The 10405-nt window shown below is 34.0% G+C and overlaps 1 protein-coding gene and 1 pseudogene across 1 annotated transcript in view; both read left to right on the top strand.

Moving 5' to 3' along the window:
- Positions 1 to 10405, top strand: part of HDAC9 (histone deacetylase 9) — a 351710-nt gene that overhangs the window by 266666 nt on the left and 74639 nt on the right. The window lies entirely within an intron of this gene.
- LOC111742265 lies at positions 4095 to 4766 on the top strand (annotated as a pseudogene).

Genomic DNA, 10405 nt, shown 5'->3' with positions numbered 1-10405 from the left:
TTTTATTTTATTTTTTCTAGTAATTTTTTTTTTATTTTTCAATTCCAGCTGACATACAATATTTAGTTTCAAGTGTACAACATAGTGATTAGACATTTATATAAGGTTTTATTTGAAGAAAATGTCTAGCTGTTTCAAGAATTTTTTTTTTTTTTTTTCTTTTTAAAAGCCAATGCAGTCTTCTATTAGAAGAACTTTAAGACTTTCGTTTTGTAATAAAGATTCATCTGAACTTAGGGGGAAAAAATGTGCGTTGTTTAAAGTCTTATTCCCATTCCGCAGGACTAAAGATTAGAGAGTGGAGAATGAAAAGACATGCTTTGAATCAAAGAGGAAAAGGAAAGAAGCATAGTGCATGGCATTTCTGCCCCTTTTCTCTTCCAACTAACCTTTTCATGCATGCCATCGTCTTGACTATGTTAACCATTGAAACTTTCAGAAAATATTGAAATATTTTTTACTGGTTAAAGATAATTGTTTCTTGCTGGCAGCACACAAGAACCAGTTAAAGCTCCCCTCTCCACACCCCTCCGCCCCCTGCCAACAAAACAGAACACAGTTACATACTTCTGCAAACAAGATTCCCTGATAGAAGACTGGTAACATATTCTTTGCACGCACACAAAAAAATTTCTAAATAAACAAGTGTAATTTGTCAAAAAGAACCTTATTAGAGAGTGACATCTGCTGAGAATCATTTATTTAATCAATATTCATTAAATTTAAACTTATTTATTAAATTTATGTTACCTGTCAGATTATGGACAAGATTCTGGAGTTAGAAGAGAATCCTCTGCCTCAAATATTAGGTTTTCATAATGATAATAAAGTTTTGTTAGTCATTTGTGAATGGTAATAATTTAGTATTTTTCTATAACCAGGAAGAAATATAAGTTGTAGAAAAATATATGGGAAAGGAGACAGTTTGTCTCATATTTAGTGCAGTTCTTATAGAAGTCATTTTGCTCTAGATCTCAGATCATGAGTGTTATATGTAGCTAAATAAATAATATTTTTTAGATTAATACCTATATTTCCTATTTTAAAACACTAAAGTTTTACATCTACTGAAGGTTTCATTTACAGGTATCATTATATAAGATTAAATTTTTATCTCAAATTACAAAATAATGTGGATTAGGTTCTTAGCTCCTATTACCTTGAAGTCACATTAATTGGTTTGATTTTGTTTCCATACTGCAAGAAGCTCAATGAAGCTTTTACTTCGTTCTCAAATAGTAAAGAACTAGCAAACACTGCAGTGCTTTAGAACTAAGTGGGTATTACAAATGAGTTGGCAGTTCATGTTTGTGTTATGGTTTGTTATGACTGCTTAATTCAAAAGCATATTTGCAGAGAGGGAATTTGAATTAAGTAAATCAAAATAGTAAGGCTTTGATTAAAAAGTTAGCTTTCTTTAACTTAAATGTTGATATTTCAAGGCCTACTGATATTTTACTCATTTGTGGTTATTTTTGTTTCCTGTTCAGACCCCTGGGAAGTAAGAGAATAGTAAATCAAAGCCCAGATTGCTTCTTGCATTTATTTTCTTTTCATTTATGCCATGTATTAGTGCACTTTAAAGAAACTAAAGATGTATAACTTGAACAGAATCACTTTGAGGGAGAATTGTATTTCTGTACTAATCAACTTAAATAATTCTTGTTATAAAAATTCTACTTTTCATGTTTGAGAATTTATTAACTCTTTTTCTTTCATGATGATGTAATCATAAGTATTAATAGTGTAAAATCAGCTAAGAATATTTATATTACTAACATGAAATTTGGAGACCATTGTCATCAAACTGAAGTTGTATTACCTGTTTTCCCATTTTCCATTTTTGATGTTAGGCCCATTTAAATTTATGAATTTATTTTTTTCAAAAAAAAAGTACCTTGCAAGACTGAATTGATCCTGCACATTTCAATGAAGGCTTCAATAGAAAGTGCTCTAGCATTTTTTAAAAAATCAATTATTGGTTATTTTAGATTAAATGTTAAATAATTTTGATTAAATGACTTCAAAAGGATTTATTCTTTTGTATTTACATTTAGCAATTTAATTCTTCATTTTGAAATCGAAGATTAAAAACCTTCTTAGTTTACATTTACCAGTTCTAGTCTAATTTTCTAATAATCTAACATGAGGTAATCATTCATAAATTAGGCCTCACTGTTTAGATAATTCAGGCTTGTGGCCTATTCTTGGTGATCCTACTGAGGCAAACAGCATGGATGAGTAAGTTTCATTTTACCCAGTGCTCCCTTACCCCATTTTGATGCTTGTCACTTCTCAGCACATTGCATTTTAAGAGGTATATTGGGATCTTGGAAATGTAAAATGGCACTGTACGTGGAAATTTTTTTGAGATTTTTTTTTCACATATATATTCACTATTGCCAGAAATTCATTCACTTACCAGTAACTTCAGCAGTCAAGTAATAGTTATCTGAAATTCAGACAGTCAAAAAGATGTAATACATAATTGCTTTAGAATTTTAATTGAGTACGTGTGTATGCATATGTGCACATGTGTTTCTAATTTTATTTCTGTATGGTTCTTATGAATGTCATGTATTCATTCCTTCATTCATTCAAGGTATGCATTAAGGCATTACTATGTTTTTATGCTATACTAGGAACTGAAAGTATAGTCCCTCCCGTTGTGGAACTTAGAATAATGGTGAAGGGAGATAACTGGATAAATGTTATGAAAAGAATTGCAAAATATAAGAGGAAAATGCAGTAAGACTCAGAAAGGCATCCTACATTAAGTCATTTTTACCTAAGATATGAAGAATAAGTAAGAAGCAGTCTAGAAAAATGGGGCGGGATTTTAAGAAGAGAACATATATAAAGAATCTCAGAGATATAGAAGAGCATGGTGTATTTAAGGAACTAAAAGATCAGTGTGACTCACGTGAAGTCAGTGTATCTGGTATTGCGGCCAGAAACACGGGCGGAAAGCACAGCAGAGAGGGACAGGCCAGCCATGTTAAAGATTGGGGTTCCACTGATGGGTTTTAGCCAGTAGAGTGACAGAGGACTGCTTTAGTAAAACAAGGAGTGCTAGTGGAGGGATCTTGATCAATCTAAAAGAATTTTTGAATATGAGTAATTTTCAAAAAAATATTTGAATAATAGTCAGAGTAGAAAAGATAATTTCTGTTGAGTAGATATGGATAATAAACAGGAAAGAGAAGAGTCAAATATTCCATGTTCTCCTCTGGCTGCAATAAGTGACACCAGAGATACTGGAGAAAGAGCAATATAAGACAGCTAAGTGGAGAGGGCCAATAGTAGTTATATACATTTGGAATAGATGTTTAGGCAAGAGATATAATTGTCACCATATAGGAAGCAAATTAAGTCTTGAGAATAGAAGAGAACACTATGGAGAGTCCTGGAGAGAAACTAGAAGAGAGCCCAGGTGGAATTCTGCAGCTCTGACATCATTGCTTTAATGCGTCACATTTTCTACGTAGGTTTATGGGTTGATCTTTCGCATCAGAGTAGGAGTTCCTTGAAAGTAGTTCCTTACTTCTCTTGCTGACTAAAAACTGTTTTGATATTTAATAGAGCTGTACAAATATTTGCGAAATAAAGAGTGAATGAAAAATATGTCAGCCTGATAATACTGTAGAAACGAGGACTTCGATGTTATTTTAGATGCTTACAGTGCTAAACCCTCTCTGATACTTTTTTGAGATGGTGTAATACTTGAAAACTTACACTGCAGTGTAGTTCTAAGGCAAAGGGCTAGAGGAACAAGATAAAACAGGCAACATTAAAAGGAGGTGCAAGATTTCAGAAGAGGAAATATCAACATGGTCTCGATGGATTTACATCAACTTCATGGAGTTGAAGGAAAAAAAAAAGACTTAAGTTCTATTTATTCCCCAAAGCCTATGGATTCTACCTGAAAAATTCTCTCCAGCAATCAACATAACCAATGATGAGGAAGGGAGAGTGAAGTGAGGATCGGGAAAGCCAGGAGCCCCCCAGGGCTGTACCAGAGCCAGCTTTAAGATTCTTCAAGGTTGGAGTGACATGCCACACTTAAAGTAGTAGTAGTATGATTAGGACAAACTATGATAGATCTTCTTCCACCCAACCCCCAAGACCTCTTCCATTTCTGGCTCACAATGAAAACTGCATTTATGTTAACTAACCAGATGATCAGTGGAATTGCATATGTACATACAAGTCGTTTAATAGAGACAGTACAGATAACTTCCTAATTGGTAGTGTCACTTTATTATTCCTTATTGATTTTGGTGTAGCCTAAAGGTACAGAAACAACAGGACAAGGCCACACAGACCAGAAAAAAGATGATAATATCTCTGGCACTCCCTGACGAGCTAGCATCAGTCTACCCCTTGATATTGAGCAGAGTTTCAGAGATACCATGGTATCCTTAGAACACTTGTGGGTGTACTTTAATAGAACCAGCCTGATCTGGCAAAGGCTGCAGAAAAGAAAAAAATGTGAAAAGATGAGCGAAAGATGTCTATTCCTGCCAAAGTGTTATATGAAGTTCTATAGAATTTGCCATGTAGCCTAAATTATTATTGTAGGCTGCACTTGGAGGAAGCCCTGATGACATGTATCTGAGGCAGCTGTTCCACATTCTTTTCTGAACTCTAAACTATCGATGTGACTAGTCAATTGGACAATGTGAAAGCAGAAAACAGCACAGCAGGCAGACGTTTCCAGTGGGCAGAGTCAACAGGCCCAAACGCTCACAGATTTCTGTGCATGAAAGAAAGAACAGAAGAAGCTGAACAGATGATCAGAGCAACATTTGTTTCTCCACAGATCTAAAAATTGTAGTTCATATGTCCTCTTGCCGGTGGTTGTGGACAACCATTACTTTGCTATAAAGAACTTAATTTTCATATCAACCAGCTCTGGGAGGCACTGGTGATGCTATGTCCCAAGTTGTAGCTGCTGTAACTATGGATATTAACTCAGTGAAACATGGTTCCAGTTTTTATGCATTTTTTTCAAGTTTCAATTTTTAACTAAATTGACACAAATTGGTGGTGAGATTGTGCCTATGGCAGGTGTGTGTGTGTGTGTGTGTGTGTGTGTGTGTGTGTGTGTGTGTGTAAACATGTATTTTTCACTATACTGCTTTGAGATTTCATTTCAAAGGAGCAGCATGAACAGTATTCAGCCATAGTTGTGATAGTCATAAATGGTCAAAATTGTGCATTCTTAGATATTTTCCATCTATGGCAGGGGTGCCCAACCCCTAGGCCATGGACCCTTACCGATCCGTGGCCCGTTAGGAACCAGGTTGCACAGCAGGAGGTGAGCAGCAGGCTGGTGAGCCAAGCTTCATCTATATTTGCAGCTGCTCCCCAGCACTAGCATCACCGCCTCAGCTCCACCTCAGATACTCAGGCATTAGAGTCTCATAGAAGCAGCGGTCCCTCGTGCCAGAACAATTGGGGGACCATTGATCTATGGGGTTTGCAAGTTTGTTCACTTAAAACATTCTTAAAATGGATGGCTTTTTGTTTGTAATCCAGCTGATAAAGTAACAACCAAAGATTGCTGCTTTTGAACACAGATAAATTCTTCCTACTTACCTATGCTAGAAAGAACAGCATCTAAAGTGAAGAATTAAGGAACATTCCAAGGCTACTAGATTATCCTTAGTATTCTGAATTAACTCTTTAACAGTCTTGGTATTTAAAAGAAAAACATTTGTCACAAATTTTTACCTCCCAATGTTTCTTTCCTTTTCTTTTTTCTTCTATTTTCTTTCTTTCTTACTTTTATTTATTTATTTTGCAACTTTTTTTGTCACAGAAATTTAGTTACAACTGAACTGGTGTGTATGTTGCTTATATAAATGTAATTGTCATTAACATCTGTATAACCTGAGATTTTTATTTTGATAAGAGAATTTTTCATTTCTATATTCATTAAAAACTAGAAACTATTTCTAAAAAAGTGTGTGAGTTGATAAAACAGAAGGAGGAATAACAATCAAAGAATAATTTGGAAAGACACTAAAGAAAGAATGAACGTGACTTCGTAGGGTGGTAATTAAGACTACTTAAGATATAATGTGGAAATATTCTGAATGGACATTTGATATTAGGATAATAATATACACATAACGTATGTTGGCATGTATTTGAAATCTAAGACAAACTGGGTAAGTCCAAATAAAGTTGAGATCACTTTGCAGCCTTTTGGCTAAAATCAAGTGCAGATAAAGTTATGAGGTCTTGAGATCTGTTAAGAAAATATGACTTATAACCAATGTTAACACTAATATATGTTGTCATCAACTTTCTTCTAACTATGTATCACTGGCCACCTGTTCCAAGTAATTTGTAAGGAGTTCAGTTGTTCCTAGACATGAAATATTGTGAACAAGGATGATTCCATTTCTCCACTGCTAAAACTGTTTGTTAATTTTTCCTTTCAATTGATTATTTCTAATTATGATAATACAGCAGCTGTGGACAATGCCTTTTCTTTCACATTCTGTGATATGAAAGGGACTGTAACTTGTTGAAATTGGGCGCTGTTACTGTTATTATTCCTGGGGAGGCTTATTAGCCTGTCACAGAAGATATAAGAAAAAACCATCATTCCTTTTGGTATACGATGAGTCTTTGTCACCCACAATGCAATTAATGTTAAAAATAGAAAGAATGACTATGATATGATTACGATTAGCTAGAAATGAGCTATTGTCCGAGTAACAGACACCAATCCGGCAGGCCAAAGATGACCTACACAGAACCATCAGTTTGCTGATTGCCATTTCTCTCTGAGTTTGATGAAATATTCATGCCTTTGCTCTCCTCTCTGCAAGCACTATTGATTTCTTGTATAAACGGTGCTATATTTAGTCTAGACAAATGGAATGTGGATTGCTGCTGAATAAATTGGATGAAAGACTGGGATCTTGCCTGCCGCTTTCTCTCAGTCTTGGGCAATTATTTATAATCAAGAGCAGTTTTTGTAAGTTGAGGGTGATTTTTCACAATTTAGTGATTAGTCTCTGAACAAAGGCAAGCAGTTAGACAAATCATTTCTGTTGGGATAGCGGGTTAAGAAGTCAAATTACCCTTTGAGGTTTACAATAGCTATTTTGGAGAGTTCTGGAACATTTTTTCCTTATCTTTTTTGGGGGGTAATTTTTTTAGGGGGTGGTTGTTTACAGTTTAGAGATAATAAGAATACCAGCAAGAAGAGACTCCAGAGTCTCTTGAAATTTTACATTTGTCTTTACAGGGCTAAATTTCTGATTTTTGTTTATTGGGATTTTCATATAAAAACTGGAGGTTTCATTTTGGCCTTTTTAATGTAAAAATGAAATATATCATTAACAGCCATTGCTTTTGGTTGGAATTATGCCAACTATAAATTAATATTCAAAATCTCATGTTACTTCAACATCTCGATTGAAAGTTCTAAATTGGATGCTGCAACCAGCGATCATACAGGCCATCATCCTCCATTTAGTTTCAAACTTGGCTCAATTAATATCTTCCTTTTACGAATGTTTTAGAAGATGTTGTCCACTAAACTATGGTTTATCAATAAATTGTTTTACCATTTTCATTAAAGTGCCATTACCATCAATATAAGCTTCTGATCAATAAATTGAAACATAACTGGTATCAGCAACCCAAGACTGATGCAGGCCCTCATCCCCACCCCACTCATGGGCACACACACAGGACTGTACACACACACCCACACACACTTCACATGATATGCAAGGACATTAATATTTCCTTGAGTATTTGCAGCCTTGACTTCTATCGACAGGATTTCTGTTGGGCTTTCTTGACTCTGAAAATATCTCTTAAGTCCACATGGACTTAACTTTGTAGGTCTCAACCTGGAATCTGGAAATCTAAGTTACTTACAGTAGTAGTCAGAGCATTAGCTGCACTTTGGAAAAAATATAGAAAAGTAGAGGGGGAAAATTATTCATACAACCATCTTCTGCTCCGTATTTCACCAGTCTTTGCTGTTAGAATTCAGAGACTAATGTAGTTAGAGCCCCAGTAAATGATATGCTCTGTGAGAGCTGGAATTTTTGCCTTTTGTTTTACTGCTGAACCCAATATCTAGAATTACACCTGAGAATTTAACATTCTGAATGAATATATATTGACTAAATTATGTTTAGCTCATTTAAAAGAGTTATAGGATATATGTCACTTTTATTACTTTTTTCATGTAATAACATTTTTCATGTTCCTGTAAACTTTTTTTAATGATTGCATGTTCTTCCACCAAATGGACGTGACATATTTTCCTTAGACATTTCCTTGTAGTTGATTATTTCGATTAAAAAATAATGCTTCAGTGAACAATATGGCATTGAACTGTTTCTTCTTCTGTATTATCTCCTTAAGGTGTATTCCTAGAGTTGGCAAACCTGAACCAAATGACAGAAATTTTTAATGCTTTCTGATACATGTCACCAAATTGTTTTTCAAAAGTTTTAAACCAATTGGTAGTGCCACCTGCAACATATAATTGTCTGTTTGATTATATGCTTATCCTATACAATGCGGCATTATATATGCACATGTGCATATAGATGAATCATATATATGATATTTAATAATTAGAAAATGATGCCTTATTTTGATTTAAAATTTTTATGTTTTTACTACTGAAGGTGAATTTTTTGTGTTGTTTAGCTATATCCCTTTGTTTTCTTTTTCCATTTTTCTAGATGTTTTAGTGTTTTTTCTAATATTTAATAGAAATCATATACAATTTTATTTTCATACTTGCTCTTAATATTTGTATTTTGTTTGCCACACAATGTTGAATTATTTTAAGATATAGGAAATTTCCATTTTTATATAATTAAAAAAAAAAAGCATTTACTGAGGGATGTGCTAATGTCTTTTAGTGAATTATTTTATTTAATCCTTTTTTTTTTCAATTTCATTTCATTATTAGTTTCAAGTACACAGTACATTGGGCAGACATTTATATCGTTTATGGAACAATCCCCCCGATTACTCTTTCTCTCCTCTGGCTCTCCATGTAGCCATTACATTAATATTAACTGCATTCCCTATGCTGTGCTCCCCATCCCCATGACCCTCTATCAACTACTAATTTGTACTTCTTTAATTTGTTTAATCCTTTTAACAACTCTATATTGTTACCATTTACTATAATTATCTCTATTTTACATATGAGGAAACAGACCTGGAGAATTTAAATGACATATTCAGGGTTACACAGTGAGAAAGATGGGAATAGACATTTAGATTTTAGAGCAAATGTTGAAAATTGGCAGCCTACATGTCAATGTTTATTATAGAAGTTTTGGGTTTTGGGGGGTGGGGTAGGGTAGAGGGTTCTCATAGTGTTTAAATCTTTTAAATTATTTTACATTGAAAATTAGGTGACTTCTGCCTACATTGGATCTGTATTATCTTTTTTTTCTTCACCAGTAATCGGTTGGACCTCAGCAGTGGCGAACCACTTTAGATGAGTCACACAATCCAGTTCACCATCGTTTTCCCTCCAAAATCTCAGTTGTCTTTACCTAAACCTGTTTCATTCAACTACTTTGATTCCTGTGGGCAAGGGTCTTAGTCAAAATGTTTAACAACCAGTTTGGCTAAGCATGTATTAACCAGAATGGATGCTAGCCATAAACATGCAGATCTGCATATCTCTTCTGTCTGCGAGCTTTTGTGCTTACACCACTCGTAGATGTTATCTGGTAGAAGCTGTGCTAAAATTTTAAACACATTATCAAATTTAACTTTTATAATTTTAAATATCTGTAATTATTCTCCAATCATCAAAACTTTCTCCAGTGGCTTGATCGAATAATTGTTTTAATCTTCCTCATGGTTTTTCTGCCTTGTTTATTTTAGAAGTAAGGTAACTGCAATACAGATTATGACCATTTAAAAACCAGCATTTGGAAGCTTGGCTATTTTCATTCCTTGATATTTGATCCTGACACCATTACTGTGGTTGATTAATTAATCTCACCATTTCTCACATTTTAGCATACAGATTTGTATTTTTTTCTTTGCTAGGTCTAATAGCCCTCCAAATGAATTACATTAAAAGCTTAGTCCTTAAGAAATATGTCTTATAATAAATTTTCTGACTCTGATTACAAACAAGAATGTTCACACATATACAAATTAAGTTGTGTTACAAGTTCCCTATTATCACATGACATCTTTTTCCTCAGGAGAGTTGCATTTTTGGTCCTAAATTGACTTGACTTTTTTAAGTGGTCCAGTAGAATAAGTTTTATGAACAACTTTGTACCAGCAAATAACTGAAGTTATCTCTTTGAAAAAGGGAAATGTGGAAAATTCATGGTAGAGTATATATTGCTGGGTGAAAATTAGGTTCATTTTTATATAT

This window comes from Pteropus vampyrus, unplaced genomic scaffold (genome assembly GCF_000151845.1).
Source record: "Pteropus vampyrus isolate Shadow unplaced genomic scaffold, Pvam_2.0 Scaffold4, whole genome shotgun sequence".
Classification (NCBI taxonomy): Eukaryota; Metazoa; Chordata; class Mammalia; order Chiroptera; family Pteropodidae; genus Pteropus; species Pteropus vampyrus.
This window is presented reverse-complemented; position numbering and strand designations above follow the sequence as displayed.